Raw genomic sequence first — 17590 nt, 5'->3', positions numbered from 1 at the left:
ATTTTTTTAATTTTCATTCTTCTCTTTTTTCCAACAGAACACAACACAGTATAAATTAGGGTTTATCACAATCGTATACATACAACTTGCAAATGATATCAAATGATGCAATAATAAAGTTACATAATAGATTATATATGCATGTATACTTGCAAAATAATACAATGTTATGTTTCAGTTGGGGAAAAAAAGAACTGAGAGGTCCACTAAAAAGCAAGCTTGTAGATTGTGAACCACTCAAGAAAAATCTAATGAAATACTTATTTGCATATGCTTAGCACAAGCATAATGTAAGACAAGACGAAACAAAATAGGAGACACATAGCAACATGACACGACTAGACAGAATAGATGGAAAAATGGAAGGAAGGAAGGAAGGATGGAAGAAAGAGAATGCCTACACGCTGATCAAGGAAACGAAAAAAAGGAATTGAAGAGGAAATTGAAGAGGTGCTTCAAACAGATGGTGGCTGCATACAGCCGTGCAGAGATTATGATGGCTATTTCATTACAATAAATTCAGAAATTAATTGATTGATGGTTGGATGATAGACCCTGTGGTTGTTGGGACTTGGTTAATGAAAACGAAACATCAGAGAGGGTTAACAGAAAGGATTTCTTCAACTTCCGCTTAAAAGAATACAAAGAAGAAGATTTTTTTTTTATTTCGCAACTTAAAGGGAAGATAAACCCCAAGAGCAATGTGGATTGAGTGAAAGCAGCAACATTAGTAGAACACATCAGTGAAAGTTTGAAGAAAATCGGACAATCGATGCAAAAGTTATGAATTTTTAAAGTTTTGGTGTTGGAACCGCTGGATGAGGAGACTACTAGAGGTTATGACGTATGAGTGGACAACAATACCAAGAAAATATAAAGAAAATTCTACAAAAATCCATTTTTCATGAAAATTACAAATTCCATCAACTTCATATTGACATATGTTAAGGGAAGCAATTATTCCCCCTGCTTTCTGAAAGAGGTTGGTCCATTGCTCTTTCATGATTCTAGAAAAGTGAATTTTTGTTGAATTTCCTTTATATTTTCTTTGTATTGTTGTCCACTCATACGTCATATCCTCTAGTAGTCTCCTCATCCAGCGGTTCCAACACCAAAACTTTAAAAATTCATAACTTTTGCATCGATTGTCCGATTTTCCTCAAACTTTCACTGATGTGTTCTATTAATGTTGCTGCTTTCACTCAATCCACATTGCTCTTGGGGTTTATCTTCCCTTTAATGAATTCCAGAATCTAGGGCATGAATATATAGATGTATTCTGAGCTAATAATGTTCTCAGAAGGGGTAAATGAAACTCATTAGATTGCCAGGTGGGATAATTATGGAAGAACTGATTCCGTGTAAACATTGACTTGAATATACAGGGAAGTGCATTTGCGTTGAAATTAAACATAAACTGTCCAAGTTGAAAACAATACAGATCTTTGATTTTCAAAATCTTATATTTAGTGAATAATGGATCTGTATGGGAACGTGGCGGGACGCCACAGATAACACGAAGTGCCCTTTTTTGTAGTAACAGTAATCTATCTAATAAAGTTTGATGGGCGCTACCCCATGCTAAGACAAATACAACGTCTGCAAAGAAGACAATGGAATATAAAACTTGAGTCTATTAATGATACCAATATTACGTGAAATTATTGTACTAATGTTAATGATATGTGGCCTCCATGAAAGTTTATCATCTACTGTAATCCCAAGGAATTATATATAAGATACACGTTCTAATTGAGTGTCATCAAAAATAATATCTTTACGTGGAGTTTCTATAGAATTGCTAAATATTATACATTTAGTTTTCAAAAGATTAAGAGATAATTTATTAGCTCTTATCCACGGGGTCACTTTTTCAATTCAGAATTAACAATGTGCACAAGTTTATCTGGATTTTGATGTGAAAAGAAAATATTTGAGTCATCAGCAAAAAGTATAAATGACAACAAGTCGCATGATCTGCAAAAATCATTGATATAAATGATAAAAAGTAAAGGTCCTAATAAGCTACCCTATGAGACGCCACACTTAATGAATTCGAGACTTGAAACGTTCTCGTCCAGAGATACGTATTGTTTGCGGTTTTGCAGGTAGCTCCTGAACCACTCCAAGGCCTTCCCCCTTATTCCATAATGAAACAATTTGTAAAGTAAAATTTCATAATTAATTGTATCGAAGGCCTTGGAGAAGTCCAGGAATATACCAATAAGATGAGAATGATTGTCAGGAGCTACCTGCAAAAGGGCATGAATGGTACTGTGTTTCTGACGAAACCCAAATTGAGAATTTGTAAAAAAAAAAAAATATGAAAATTCAAAAAATTAATTGTTCTTTTAAATATCAATTTTTTCCTAAATTTTAGATAAAGATGAGAACAAAGAAATGGGCCTGTAATTACTCATATCACAACCATCTCCTCTTTTTAATAAAAACCTTAGCTATTTTCATAAAATCAGGAAAAACACCACATAATATAGATCTATTAAAAATATGTGAAAGTGGATCAGCGATTGAAGATATAATTCCCTTTAAAACAAAATTACTTATGTCATCGTAACCATCACTTCGCTTGTCATTCATTGCAGTAACAGTATCAATAATTTCATATTTCGAAGTTGGAAAAAAAATAGAACTAGCATTAGATTGACCTAAAAACGTTCAAAAATGCGTATTTGACTGTGGTACCAATTTTGCCAAAATTCTCCCCAATCATTGAAAAATAAGATTTAAGAATATTAGCTATATCACTCGGATCTTCATATATTTTGTTATCATATCTTATTTTTTTGTAATATTTGATTTCTTTTTTGATATATTCATGGCCTGGTTCAATACCTTCCATGTATTCTTCATATCATGTTTATATTTTTTCTAACTAAAACATATAATATTTTCTCTTTTCCAATCGTATAATCTTAGTTGAAATATTTCTATAGGAAGTGTATTTTTCCTTTGACTTCTCAGGTTTTTTTTTTTTTCATTTTGAATTTATAATATAACCTATTTTTTCTATTGATTGAACGAAGAAGAGATTTTGAGATCCGTGGAAATCTGGGGGATGTTTTATAATTAACTAACTTATCTTTTGATTTAGGTATATATTCATCTAAATAATTATTAATCATCCCTGAAAAATTATTAGATATGACCGTGCACCTCAAAACGAACATAAAGTCGCACACACTGATTTTGCGTGAGGACTAAAAATAAGTGAAATGGGTCAACCTAGGAGAACTTGACTTTTTCATATTTTCTTTTACATTATGCTAAAATTTGATATCATAAAACGGGCAGGAAAGCGTGTTTTTTTAGCAGTTTATCTCGCACATTTTTGGTAGAATAGTGTGATTAGGTGTGTCTTTAGAATCCCTTTTTCATTTCTGAAAAACCACACTCTTCACTTTCAACTCTAATAAGTTTTGAAAGGATAGTGCTACTGCTTTAAAAGTTGGCATTAATTATGGACAGAATGTGTTGATTAGGCATGCTTAATTTCAGTTTAATCTGATAATCCCCTCATTGTTGTTACTCTGGTGGTTTACTTCCTGTTTTTTGTCCCATGCATCGCACAGCCAGCACGGTTTGGTAAAGATTAAGCGCTTGAATAGACACTGTACTTCAGAGCCTCTTTTCTCAGTTCACACTTTTCCTGAGTTTGTGCGTTCTTTCCAATATTTAGATAGGTTAGGAGAGTCCATTTGATTTGAGTTATACATCATTTTAAAGCTTAAAGTCTGCTCTTTCAGAATATGGCCTTAACTAAAAATTCATGTCTGGCGACTTTTTGTTTGTTTTGAGGTGCAGGGTCACAAATGATAATATTAACATCATCACTATCATAAACACAAGACCAATCAACCCTATCTAAGCTAGCACCAAGGCTAGCCAAATTTTCTGGTGTAGCTCTACGTCTGGTTGGAGAAAAACTAATCTTATTAGCCGAATACCCGAGATCAAAACATGCTATAATAGGGAAATGATCGGTCATATCAGATAAAATCATAGAAGAGTTTAACATTTGCAAAACATTAGTGAAAATGTTATCAAGAAGGGTGGCGGAATGATTTGTAACACGTGTGGGTTTCGAAGTCAATGGCAAAAACGAGGCTGACAAAAATATTTCAAGAAATTCTGTGACGTGTTATCATCATTTTTAATCAATTTTAATAAATTTATAATACGATTCAAAAAATCTTTAGGATTAGAACTTGGGGGTTTATAAACAATACCAACAATAATGTTTTTACTTTGCGGAATGGAAAATCCACAAACAAAGACTCTATAATATCATTCATTATATCTAATTCATCACAAAAATTAAACTCAAATTTCTGTGATAAACAAAAAGCAACCCCACCGCCCGTCCTATTCACTCTATTATTAACAATCAACTCATAGCCATTTAATGCATATGGTAAATTAATATCAGATGGTAACCATGTTTCACTTAAACCTATTACAGAATTTTTTTTTTTAATTTGGTTACCTAATAATATCTGTAAATCATCAAAAATGCTTATTCTCCTGATGTTCAAGTGTAACATAGAAAATGTACTTTCTGAACAACTTTTGACAAGATCTGTGAATTGATCAACTGTAACATACTTTGAAGAAATATAAGAGGAATCATAATATTCAAAATCGAAATCATCATATAAATCTTTCGAAGACAAATTAACATTATTGGCAATGAGGTTAAAAAAAAAAGCAGAACGTGAATTTATCCGAATTAATTCTGTAGGGGAGCGCCTAAACAAATCATAGAGTTCATCATCATTAAGGGAATCAGACGCTGCATTGAGTTGACTAGCCATAAGGAGGAGCATAAAATCTAAGATGAAAGCATATCAACTGTCGGGGTTGAAGTATAAGATATTTTGACATGCATGTACGTGAAGCACAAACAATTCCGGTTTCGCGGATCGTACAGCGAGTAGGCAAATACGCATAAACATAGAATTCTGAAAAGGAAGATAGGTGTGAGAGGACAAACACAAGGAAGAGGACAGAGAAAGAAGGACGGAGAGACAATATAAACACATGTATCAAATCGTGTCGTAACATGAGAAATCGAACATTGCTAGTCTCAAATCAGATAAATTTTCAAAATAGGGGACAAAAAAGACAATACACCGTTAACGTTCTTTGAGTAAACAGCAGCAAACACAGAAAAAGGTAGACATGCATATGCAAAAAAAAAAAAAATCAAATATACCAATAGAAACAATAATCCTTGATTATTGTATAGTAATCAGAATCATATATGGTGGGTATAAAAATTAACTGGATAAATTAAGAGGACATACATGTGATACATGCCTGTTCATACAACATGAACCGGAGGGTTCTTTATCCCCATGAAGTACGCTGCACACAGAGACACGGGGTAAGTGACAACGACTCCATTAATGTGAACAGCATACAAATAGAACCTACACACACGAAAGCTCAAACAAATGAAAAGTAGCCGTGAACATTCTTGCAGTCAATGAAGGAATCATAACATAACTGGAAAAAAGTTTCCCGGTGTCCGACAACCGTAGATCTCTATTACATAACATTTTAACAGAACTACAATCAGTACTACTTAGCATTTTAACAGAACTGCATAACTATGAGATGCGTGTGTGTGGCAGGTTGACATTGTGATGGAAACTAATAAGGATAATAGTAATAAAAAACATCCGATCGCGTGATAATTTATGGGTCCATAATACAACGACCTGCAAATACCGGGTTGTTTATAAGCAGAGGCTTGCACGAAACAAAAATTTGCAAAACCGAACTCATTCACGAGATAGAATCAGCATACCCGCACTCTCAAACAAAATTCCAACAAACAAAGGATCCGCATGACAACAAATTTCAAAGGGACCTCGTCTTTGCAGTGTCACGAGGAGCAACCACGGCAGACAAAAACTATGGGGTAGGGTTCATAATCACTGGTTAAAGAGCCGACTGCTTTGCCAAGGTAAGTAGATATAATCGTCAATAACAGGGACCAAAACAACGTTCGTATGAGTGAAAATACTACTTTTTGAAAAAGAAATGAAGAATGGAAAAAGTGTATATTTACGAAGGCGTACTGTAATTATTATCGTGTGATGCAAGTATTATAATTGCGGACGGACATTTCTGTGGCCTATTTACCCAACTTTACTGAACACCAGGATACCTTTGAGAATACAGAATACGGAGAAAATCGACACTGAGTTACTTTGTACAATGGTTAAATAAAACGTGAATCATGCCTACCATAACTATGAATATAGATGCGCTTGTGTATGAAAAAGAAACATTATATATTCGAATTGCGGGGAAAAATGATTGATGGCTAATGTTTTAGGATGAACGGAACAAACATTGTAGTCAGTGATCTTGGAGGAACCGGTTACTGCACAAAAGAAAGTGGACATGTCATTGGAAAAAAAAAACGAGAAAAATATTCGTAAATGACAAACGTGATGTCCACGTGGATGACGTAATCATAAACGTGCATTATGTGACTTACTTTATAGATTGCACATGCACGTCAGTTTTACGAGTCAACAAAAAATTATTCTGTATAATGGTGCAATATAAAATGATTATTCCTATTTATAACTTTAAATCAAATATGACACTCCTGTACATGCAACTTACGTCAAACAGATATGGATACACCATATTGTACCTTCAAATTTCAAGCCGTTATTATATTTATAAATGAGAAAGAGAAACAGTTTATTTAAAAATAGCTCTTCTAAAGAAATTCATTTATAGCTCATAAATCTTCATATATGTAATTTTTCCATCGAAAGAAAAAAAAATGAAGTCACCGTGAACATTTTTTAAAAAATGTGTCGTTTGTTGTTTGAGTGATGGTCAACAAAAACAATTATAAATTTTGTGATCTCCTTTATCCGTTTATTTTAAACAACAGTTTGGTTGGTAGCCATGATGGAATATACACCAAGGATCAAAACAGTAAGGCTATAGGGACTGAATAACGTGCACCTGCCGTCATGCAGCTGTAGATGGAAAAAAAAAGGATAGTGACAAACACAGCTGTTGTAACCACAAGTAAGTCACCTTGTAAGTGGGAAATCGCTTTTTTTTTTTGCAATGATCTCAATGGATAAATGAGCACAACCTTGAAAAGTAATATGCAGTAAAATACTAATGGGGGCGAACATATTGAGAGATGGCCCTGGATGGCCGAGTACGTTGTAGAAGGCGATTATGGTTGTTTGCATTTCGGCTGTAATGTCTCAAAGAAAAAAAAAACGCAAAACAGCTAATTGCAAGCGTAAGTTATAATGCATATTCCTACATATATATACATACGGATTCCTTCTTATCGTAAAAATTTAAACCTACATCTAGTAAGGTAAGTTTTAAGTGGTGAGAGAATCCTCACTCAAAGTTAAACGGGACACCACCGGTTTGGCGCCACTTTCCTGCAAAAAAAAAATCGAAGTTTAGTACCTTGTTTGCACAAGTCTTGGACCTTCTTGACATGTTTCTGTTTTTCCTGTAGGTCGCTGGGGGTGAGATCATCGACCATGAAGTATGGCTCGTTTTTCAGGACTTCACGCGCACGTTTCATCACATCTACTTTCTGCCGGTAGGACAGCAACTTGACCAGGATATGCCTCGGCTTGCCTTCGGATCGTCGTCCATCTCTGTGAGCTCTTTCCACCTTGCAGCTCATATCAAATTTCTCTCGCAGGACTTCCTCTACGATGTCGACACAATTTTCCCGTTGGCCCAATGGAACCTCCTGTATTCCAACAAGACGGAAGTTATTCCTCCTCAGGAACCGCTCACTCTTGTTTGCAGCAGCTGCTGCGTTTCTGCTCACGTTGGCTCTCATTTCTTTCATTTCTCTTTCCATTTTCTCCATTCTCTCCTCCAGCTTAAACTCATTTGCTTGCAGGTTGTCGATTTTTTCCCACTCAAACTCCAATGAGGCGACGATTTTTCCTTCCAACTCATTGAGCTTTGAAATGAAGCTATCTACCGCGTTTGTAGTCATGCGTTCAATTTTTTCTGTTGTAGATGACTACTGTGAAGAATGCGTCAAGCTTCAGGGACATAGGCGACAGGATGGAGTCAGAGATATCAGGTGGTGCGAGCGGGGCTTCCGGGTCGTCCATGGCGGCCATATTGTCATGAATATCAGGTTCAGCGATGTACGAAGCGCCGTCTTCCTGCTGCGCCATAGGTGCGGGCGTTGGTTCAGCTCCAGGGCTACAGGTGCTTGTGGCGGCAGCAGACCCGGGCAACGCATTTGAATTTGGCGGGCTTTTCGAGTTAGTTACAGGCGACTTGCGGATGGTGTGAGTTGTGCCGTAGTTTTTCGGCTTCGAAGCTGCTGGTCCATTTTGAAAGTTTACGTCGATGTTTCAAAGCAGGCTTTATGTGAATTCCACAGAATGTGTCCTTTTACCCCAATTTGGGAAAAATTAGATGCCTTTTTGAGACAAGCAAAAATTGTGTGCTCACTACACACATATATGTGACCCTGCACCAAAAAACCAACAAAAAGTCGCCAGACATGGATTTTTAGTTAAGGGCAGATTCTGAAAGAGCAGACTTTAAGCTTTAATATGATGTATGACTAAATCCAAATGGACTCAGAGTCTCCTAACCTACCTACATACTGGAAAGAAAACACACACTCTGGAAAAGTGTGAACTGAGAAAAGAGGCTCTGAAGTACAGGGTCTATTCAAGCGCTTAATCTTTCACCAAGCCGCGCTAGATGCCGGATGAAAGGGACAAAACACAGGATGTCATACACCGGAGCAACAACAATGAAGGGATTATTAGATTAAGCTGAAATTGAGCATGTCCTATCAACACATTCTGTCCATGATTAATGTCAAATTTCAATATCCTTTTCCGATATCCTTTCAAAAGTTATTAGACTAGAAAGTGAAGAGTGTACAAAGGATTTCAAGAAAGGGGCCTCTAATACATACCTGATCATCTTACTGTCCCCCAAAAAGGGGTTGTAGAAAAACTGCGGAAAAAACATTTTTCCCATTCATGTTGTGATAATGTAGAAGAAAGATAGCTCTTTCAGAAATATGAAAAATTCAAGATTGACTTAGTTTACCCATTTCACCTGTCTTGAGTCCTCACGTAAAATTAAGGGGTGCGACTTTTTGCTTGTTTTGTGGTGCACGGTCACACACACACACACACACACACACACACACATATATATATATATATGTATATATATATATATATATATATGTATATATATATATATATATATATATATATATATATAATGTGTGCGCATAAAATATTCTGCTTTACAGCATAGAGCACTTCTCATCAATCCTCAACAAATTATATGTTACCGACGGGTACATACATGTATGTAGGTAATAACTATGTGTGTGTAAATAGTGCAAGCACTAGTACTCAAGAATCTTCTGTCATATATATATATATATATATATATATATGAAGGATTTGTTTGCAAAAACCGATAAGTCCATTTTTGAAGATTTTGAAGTACGATCTCTGTCATAAAGTACAAAATAATACCTTTTAAATGACATATTGGTCACTACATATAATGGTATATTTTTGAAGTTATGGTCAAAAGAAGCAAAAATTTTCTTATCATTCTCTTTATTTTTCTTGACCTTTAATCGCAAATATCTCCATTTGGCAAATATGGACTTATCGGTTTTTGCAAACAAACTCTTCATATATAAATATATATATATATGACAGAAGATTCTTGAGTGCTAGTGCTTGCACTCATGAGGGTTCACAAAAATAGTGCAATCATTTACCGATATAATCAACAGAGGAATTTCAACAATTGAAATTTCATAACAATGATACACATCGAAATCAATATATCAGTAAGTTTATCACTAGCATCACTGCTTTCGTTCATTTCATACTTGGACAGGATAAGGCATTCTAAAACTTAACGTAAGTACGGTGCTTTAAGCATGACTCATGAATATGTTTATACAATATTACTTAACCATGGTTATTATTGATTTGCATTTCATGGCTAAGACTAAAAAAAAAAAGCACACTACCACACAGTCGATATATTCTCGACGTAGTCATTCTTGGGACTTCACCTCATAATCATTATATCACATAACTACACAGTCTTGGAGAAGAGACAATGCATCTTATTACGTCAGAGGCCTACCAGTCTACGTCACTGATTGCTTGATTCAGGCACGAGTAGGGCGTTGACATTTGCCAAGGTATTGAACATCAGTGGCGGAGTTCCTGCTATTCACGACACGAGAAATGTGTTGCATCTTAAACCATGATTTTAATGACCTTCCCTCTGATTGCTATGAACCTGTTAACACGCCAAACGATGACATCATTGAATGCATGACGACACTTTCAATGACTGGGAGGAAAGAGGAAAAATGGAAATTGTTAATTTCAATTTCATTCCTTTACTGCGCGAGAATACAAATTAAGTGCTGTCAGTCTCAAAGGGCCATGCGGTGTGATGTTTTGGCGTTTGAGATCGTGGCACGCAATCGTGACCTGCCTTAGCATAACTAGTCACGTGACCTCACTTCGGTCTGTGTGAGGCGTGATGAACACCGTACCTCGTATCGGTCCTTTGGGATTTTGGTCACGAAACGTAGTTTTCTGCTTCTCTCAACTGCAATAGATTTCAGTCAAGGCGGACCGGAAGCTACACTGTATTGCGAAGCATTTTTTTTTTTTTTTTTTTGCCGCGATATCATCTATACATAGAACAGCAGATGATTATAAAGTAATAATCGGCAATGATATATTACGATGATTTACGTGAGTAGGGTAATGCTGCTCTATTTTAATTTTTCTGTCTAACCTTTTTTTTTTTAATGGAAAAAGAAAAATGCGCAGTGAGCAGATGTTGACACTATGGGCTCTGAGTGTTTATTATAATTTGCTTGGAATTCATCGTAACATGGTCTTATTTTTAACCTTAACATAAATATCTGAATAACTGAGTGGTCCATTATTACCACGATAGACTGATACATTTTTCTTTTCTTTTTTTTTTTTTTACAAATTACATATTTATTAAAATACATATAAATACAAATTTTCATGAAGGCTGGTTCAAGCAGATGAAAGATTTTTACTTTTATAAAACAACACAATGAAAAACCCTAAAACTCAAGTTGGTTCTATCATGATTACGAATCTTTATAAGGACCAGCAGAAAAACAACAACAACAGCAACAACACACAACCAAGAGGGAAACAGAGAATTGTGACAGTGTAAAAAATCAACAGGAATTTTTGAAGCGTGACACGTTTCTCTCGTTGTCACATTGTCCACCGTCAATTCTCCTTTTTTTTCTCCTTTTTTTTTCGTACCATCCTCGCTTCCAACAAGACCATTCGAGTAAGAGGGAAAAAGAGGAGAGAGTGTCCAAAAACGCACGGACCATTAACCGTTGCCAAAAATTGCCCTGCGTGGGAAATTACGTTTACGTGATTTACATTGAACTCATCCTTTGAAGTAATCATCCGGATGCTGGTATTAATAAACACGCACAAATATATAAACACGCACGAATATACTATATATATATGTATATATATATATATATATATATATATATATATATATATATATATATAGATATATATACATAACTCTACATTACTGAGTAATGTCTGCAGTACAGCAGGCATTGAATGGGATATACTAATTATATACATGTAAGTTGAAAACGTTAATGAGACACGAGATAATTGTCTCCTTAAGGTCCCATATTTCATTAGGATACATGTAGTAATCATGACGATAATAATAATGTATGTATCCCTAAAGCTGGATCCATGGCTGTTACATGTAACCCTGCAACATAAAACCAACAAAAAGTCGCCAGTCATGGATTTCTAGTTAAGATCAGATTCTGAAAGTACTGTAAACTGAGAAAAGGGGCTCTGAAGTGTATAGGGTTATCCAAGCGCTTACTTTTTAACAAGCTGTGCTGGCTGTGCTGGCTGTGCTATGAATGGGATAGAAAAACAGGATGCAAACCACCGGAGCAACCACAGGGAAGGGCTTATCAAAATAAGGTGAAATTGAGCATGCTTTATTAAAACATTGTGTCCATGATTAATGCCAACTTTTACAGCAGTTACAACATCCTTTCAAAAGTTATCAGAATTGACAGTGAAGAGTATGTACAGGGTTTTTAAGAAATGAAAAGGGGGGTCTATGGACACATTCACCTGCATTATTCTAAAATAAAAAAAAAAATCAAGAAAAACTGCAAAACCAAAATTTCCTGTTCGACTTATATTCCCAAACTTTAGCATAATGTAGAATAAGACTTGCTCTTTTTCAATACATGACAAACTAAAGATTGGCTAGGTTGACCCATTTCAACTATTTTCAGTCCTCCCACAAAATGAGTGCGTGCGACTTTTGTTTGTTTTGTGATGAACGGTCACATATATTATGATAATACTGATATGTACATGCTCCCACAAACATGCACATCCTTAAGATATGCATAAATATAATAATTTTGAAATTGTATGAAACGGCAGTCAAAAGATGTTAGAAAACAGACTAATTTTTATGTAGTTACTCTATGTGATTACTAGTATATAGGCCGAGATGAGTATCGTATCTAAGGGATCCTTCTTTTTGCATCTACCTTGCTGCTGTGTGTCAATGTATGTGTGTGGAAGAGTTGCTCGTTTGTGTGGCGGAGCCGTTCAGGATAATACAATCAACAGTGCATAGTACAAGTGACGCAAAAGGGTTAAAGTTAAATCCTGAAGACAGGTAAAATCAATTAGAAGAAACCTTCTGTTTGGCATCCCGGGATATTTTGTTGTGATTTGTATGTTTACTTTTAGTTTAATGCATAATTATGTACACTTTGCGAAAGAAATTGCGCCCCCTCCAAAACCATTTCATACTTTTCTGCATAATTCCATTCCTGAATCTTTATTTTTTACCCACACAGATGAACAGAAGTGTCAAGAATCTAATAAAAATATCAAAAAAAGTAGTTTTGGATTTGATTATATTTCGAATAACATATCAAAAGATGTTGCTTTGCAAATAATCCAGTCTTTGGTAGACCCTATATGTTTTTAATTTGTCAATAGCTAATTGTATCCTACCCTTAAAAATGAAAATAACCAAGGTATACCGATTTTTGATAAGGAGGATGCTTTCATTTTGTCAAATAACATAATTTTCCAAAATACTTCAAAAAATATTCATGAAAGAACAGTAGAATTTATCAAAAGAACAAAATATATTTCTTCATACGCAATTTGGTTTTCGTGAAAAAACACTCAACTTCACATGCAATGTTATATTTCATTGAAAAAAAAGTGCTTCTGCAATGGATAATCACGAACATATTGTGGGTGTGGTTCTGGACTTCTCCAAGGCCTTCGACACGATTGACCACGAAATTCTTCTCTACAAACTGGATCATTATGCTATACGTTGGAAGGCCTTGGAGTGGTTCAGAAACTACCTGTCTTGCAGTCAGCAATATGTTTATCTATATAATCATGAGTCGTCTTTAAAACCAAAAAAAAAAATGTTTCTTGCTGTGTTTCTCAAGACTCTTTATTTGGGCCCCTTCTTTTCTTATGTTATATCAATGATATAACACATTCTTCTGGTGTTATTCATTCAGTTAGGATGAAAATTGATAAGTTTTTGGTTACTCAAAGATGAGTTTTAAAATGTATTGATGGATGTGATTTATACGCACATACTGATCCATTTTTCTTAAATAGTAAAACTTTAAAAGCAGATTATTCATGTATTGAATGAATTTAGGATTTTTCTAATGTTTAATTTGAATAATTGTGTTTTGCCTAAAGTTTTTGGATTTCTTATAAGAAAAATAAAGAAATACATAGATATCCAACACGACAGAGTGATATGTTTCACATGCCGAAAATTACAGAATACATGTACTTTTATTTACAAAGGCCCCAAATATTGGAATTCTTTAGATAGTGAAATACAATGAACTCGGTATTCATTCAAACGTAAGCTTAAAAATAGACTTCTTTTGCAGTACCCTGGTGATAATATGAATTAACATGAATTAGCAGATGATTTGAAATGATAAATACTGATATAGATTATTCGGCATGATTATACAGGTGTAGAACAGATCTACATGGTTTTAATCTTAATTCTTTTCTTTCATATTGCTTTCCTCCCTATGACGGTCTTGGTGATTTCTCCTCTTCTTCTTTATCATTCTCTTTTCCTTGTTGTTGTTGTTGTTGTTGATGTTGTGTGTGTGTGTGTGTGTGTGTGTGAGCGCACACACGCATGCTTGTCCAGCTGCACTTGCGTGCGTGGAGAGTGTGTGTGCTTGAGTGTAACAGCCTGTGTTGATTTTCTTTCGGTGATCCTACTCCTACAATCATCTGCTTCTATATAGGTTCCCTCCACACACAATTGTATTTATCCGTCATGAATGTACCCTTGAGAATGATTTCAACTGATTTTGCGTTATGTAAATGCTATTTGTATATACTGAACTTATAACTTTTAATTTATATGTTACTTTACATTGTCATGGATGGATGTTGTAAGCACAACACTGTCAGACTGTATGATCTGTGTGGAAACTTAATAAATGAAATGAAATGAAAATATACATGTGATCAACTCGCTTGACGCATGTAAAAAAATCGGAACAAGTTTTACGAAAAAAGAACAACGAAGATGTAGACAAATGGAATATTAGACGTGGTATCGAAACTACGGTAATAAATATATTATTTTAATATCGAGATAATACCATGAGGCTGACAAACCAATACAAAAGGTGAGTACAGAGATCAAATCTGATGTCAAGTACACATTAGGAGGAAAGAAAGCATTTTCCTCTCAACTGTCATCAGCATAAATAAACAGAGTAATCATTGATGAAGTAGTAATTGATAGAGTAGTCTAAATTGGCAATTACTTAAATATGAGTTGAACAAGATAGATATGTATTTTCTTTCAAACGACGCTTGAAATAAACCAAAAAAAAAAAATCGTATTTAACAATACACAATCCAAGTTGGACTTTTTTGCCGCAAACCTCACATTCTTATACGGAGAAGTAGTCACAAATTCACACACACACACACACACACACAATATATATATATATATATATATATATATATATATATATATATATATACACATATGTGAGATATGAGAAAGGAAAGAGAAAATCGGTGCGTAGCTTTGACATTATTATTCCTCTTACTGTTCCTCCTTTTCGGAAAAGCGCAAGAGTTGAAAAATTGGTCTCCGCCGGGACTCGAACCCGGGTCTTTGGCATGGAACGCCAACGCCTTAACCGCTCGGCCACGGAGACGTCATAGCGGTTCAGGCAGATATATACACATATATATATATATACATGTATATTCTATGCATGTTTATCATAATATTTCAATGAAAGAGAGAAAATTTCAAAAATACGATTGTAATTTTGAGGCGTTATGAATTTCATTATTGAACTTACAACACCGTTGAATCTCGATCATAATCATTTTATCACAAAAGCCATAAGCAAATAAATAGAACATAAATTATGTTCATATTTTAGAGCATAAAATATACGCAAAGTACTGTGATGCGCATCTTTTAGCTTGAAAACAAGAACATTACAGAGTACTGATAATATGAGCACGTGCCTTAATGATCCAATCACCATTGGCATACACTGTTTTATTTTTGTGTACTTAATACTGAAATACTGTAGAATGCACAATTAGGGGATACGTTTTACAGAACTCCCAAAATGCAACAAAACATTAAATATGAACCTCAGGGGACTTGTTTAGGCCACTGCTTAGAAATTTGGAAGTCAACAGTTATCTACAATTTGAATAATGCACAAAACTCAACTACTCAGTAGTTCTGTGTGTCAGCCACACTTAAGCCTTTTTGAAGCAGTCTTCTGTATTTTTTATCTATAAACACAAATCTAAAAGTATAAGAGCTGATGTAATAACATATAGAGTGTGTGGCAAGAATGTATATAGAAATGTTTGTAAGTTTTGATGAACTTTATTCACAAAATATACATGATGGACACACATGCAGTGCATGGGTCTGCAAAGGTAGCCTAGTAATGTACTGGAATTTACGGTGAGCCCCGAAAAGAATTCAATTCAAAATCTAACGGTCAATAAAAATGTACAAAATGTTACCTTCCACTTTCAATACTTTATAGGAGTTTCTAAAATGATACTCTCTTCAACATACCACTGTGTTTATACAACTCTTCATTTAAGGTATGCAAATGGGATTCCCTATCTTTAAAGCAGTAACATATTCAGCACACTTACTACTACCTTTCTTCCCCGTTTAAGCAACATAAATTGGATAGTCTTTCTGAATGATCAGTTTCTTCAAGTTTTCGGTGAAAATACTGGAATAAATGTAGAAAACTAAATGAAAAATCTTGTGCATCCATTTCTTTCTTAATGTTCTGCCAATAGAAGAAATCAACATAGGAAAAAGAATGACATACCTACTGCAAGAAAAAAAAAGTCTGAGGCAGACCTTTAACTACAAAGAGCCATTTGGTGATCTTTGCCATTAATGGGTACTCGATCAAATTTGAATACAATTACACCATGTCATGTCATTCACTGGATTATGAAAATGCGGGAATCTAAAGATTCGCGTCTTTAGACATCAGAAGCATACAAATAAATAGATAAATATGTATACATGGATATTATTGCCAATTTGTTGAAACTTATGCACAGTATCTCTTATTGGCCTAAGTACTGTTTTGAACATTGTATTATAAACATAAATTAGACGTGAAACTATCGTCAAGCAAAGTTCTTTTTAAGAGAATATATATATATATATATATATATATATATATATATTAAGACATAGTTAACATTAATACGCAATTAGGGAAAATAGCCATTTTTTTTTTCCCAGAGGAAGTTACACCCTCATGAACAAAAAGATAAACCATACCGAACGAGGTAAACACTAAATATAGGTAAACTGTGGTGAATTAGTGAAAGAACAACAAAATGGGCGAATATCGCCATACAAAATTGAACAGGCCTTTACCGACCGGCGAAGAAGAAAACAAATAAATCAACGCAGAAAAGAGCGTAATAATTAGCTTAAAACAAGTGAGAGTAATCAACGTCCAAGGTAAGCGAACAGGTTGTCAGTCAGAGTTCGCCGTTGCCTTGTCGTGGAGGTGTCAGCCTGAGCGTCGATCAAAGACTGCACAGTGGTCTTCACTGACCGTAAGTATCTCTGAAAATTCTTCTGGACGAAACGCGACCGCAGTGAGATGGTAATGGGTGTTGACGCTGAAGGAAAGGTAGGCGCTTCGATGTGGCTGGTGTTCGTTTGTACCCCTTCCTGCATGTCAAGAAAAATGAAGAAAACATCAGGCGCCATTAAACTTTCTGGCTTGATACTTTCTTAAGAATCGTAAAGATAAACGTTAGAAATAAGAATTCAATACGTGTCGAAATGTAAAAGAAAAATATGCCATCCGGGTAACATTTTATATCTGAAGATAACTGAAGGGGTT

The sequence above is a fragment of the Diadema setosum genome, chromosome 17, assembly GCF_964275005.1.
Source record: "Diadema setosum chromosome 17, eeDiaSeto1, whole genome shotgun sequence".
NCBI classification, from domain to species: domain Eukaryota; kingdom Metazoa; phylum Echinodermata; class Echinoidea; order Diadematoida; family Diadematidae; genus Diadema; species Diadema setosum.
The sequence above is the reverse complement of the archived record's forward strand: the minus strand, read 5'-3'. Positions refer to the sequence as shown.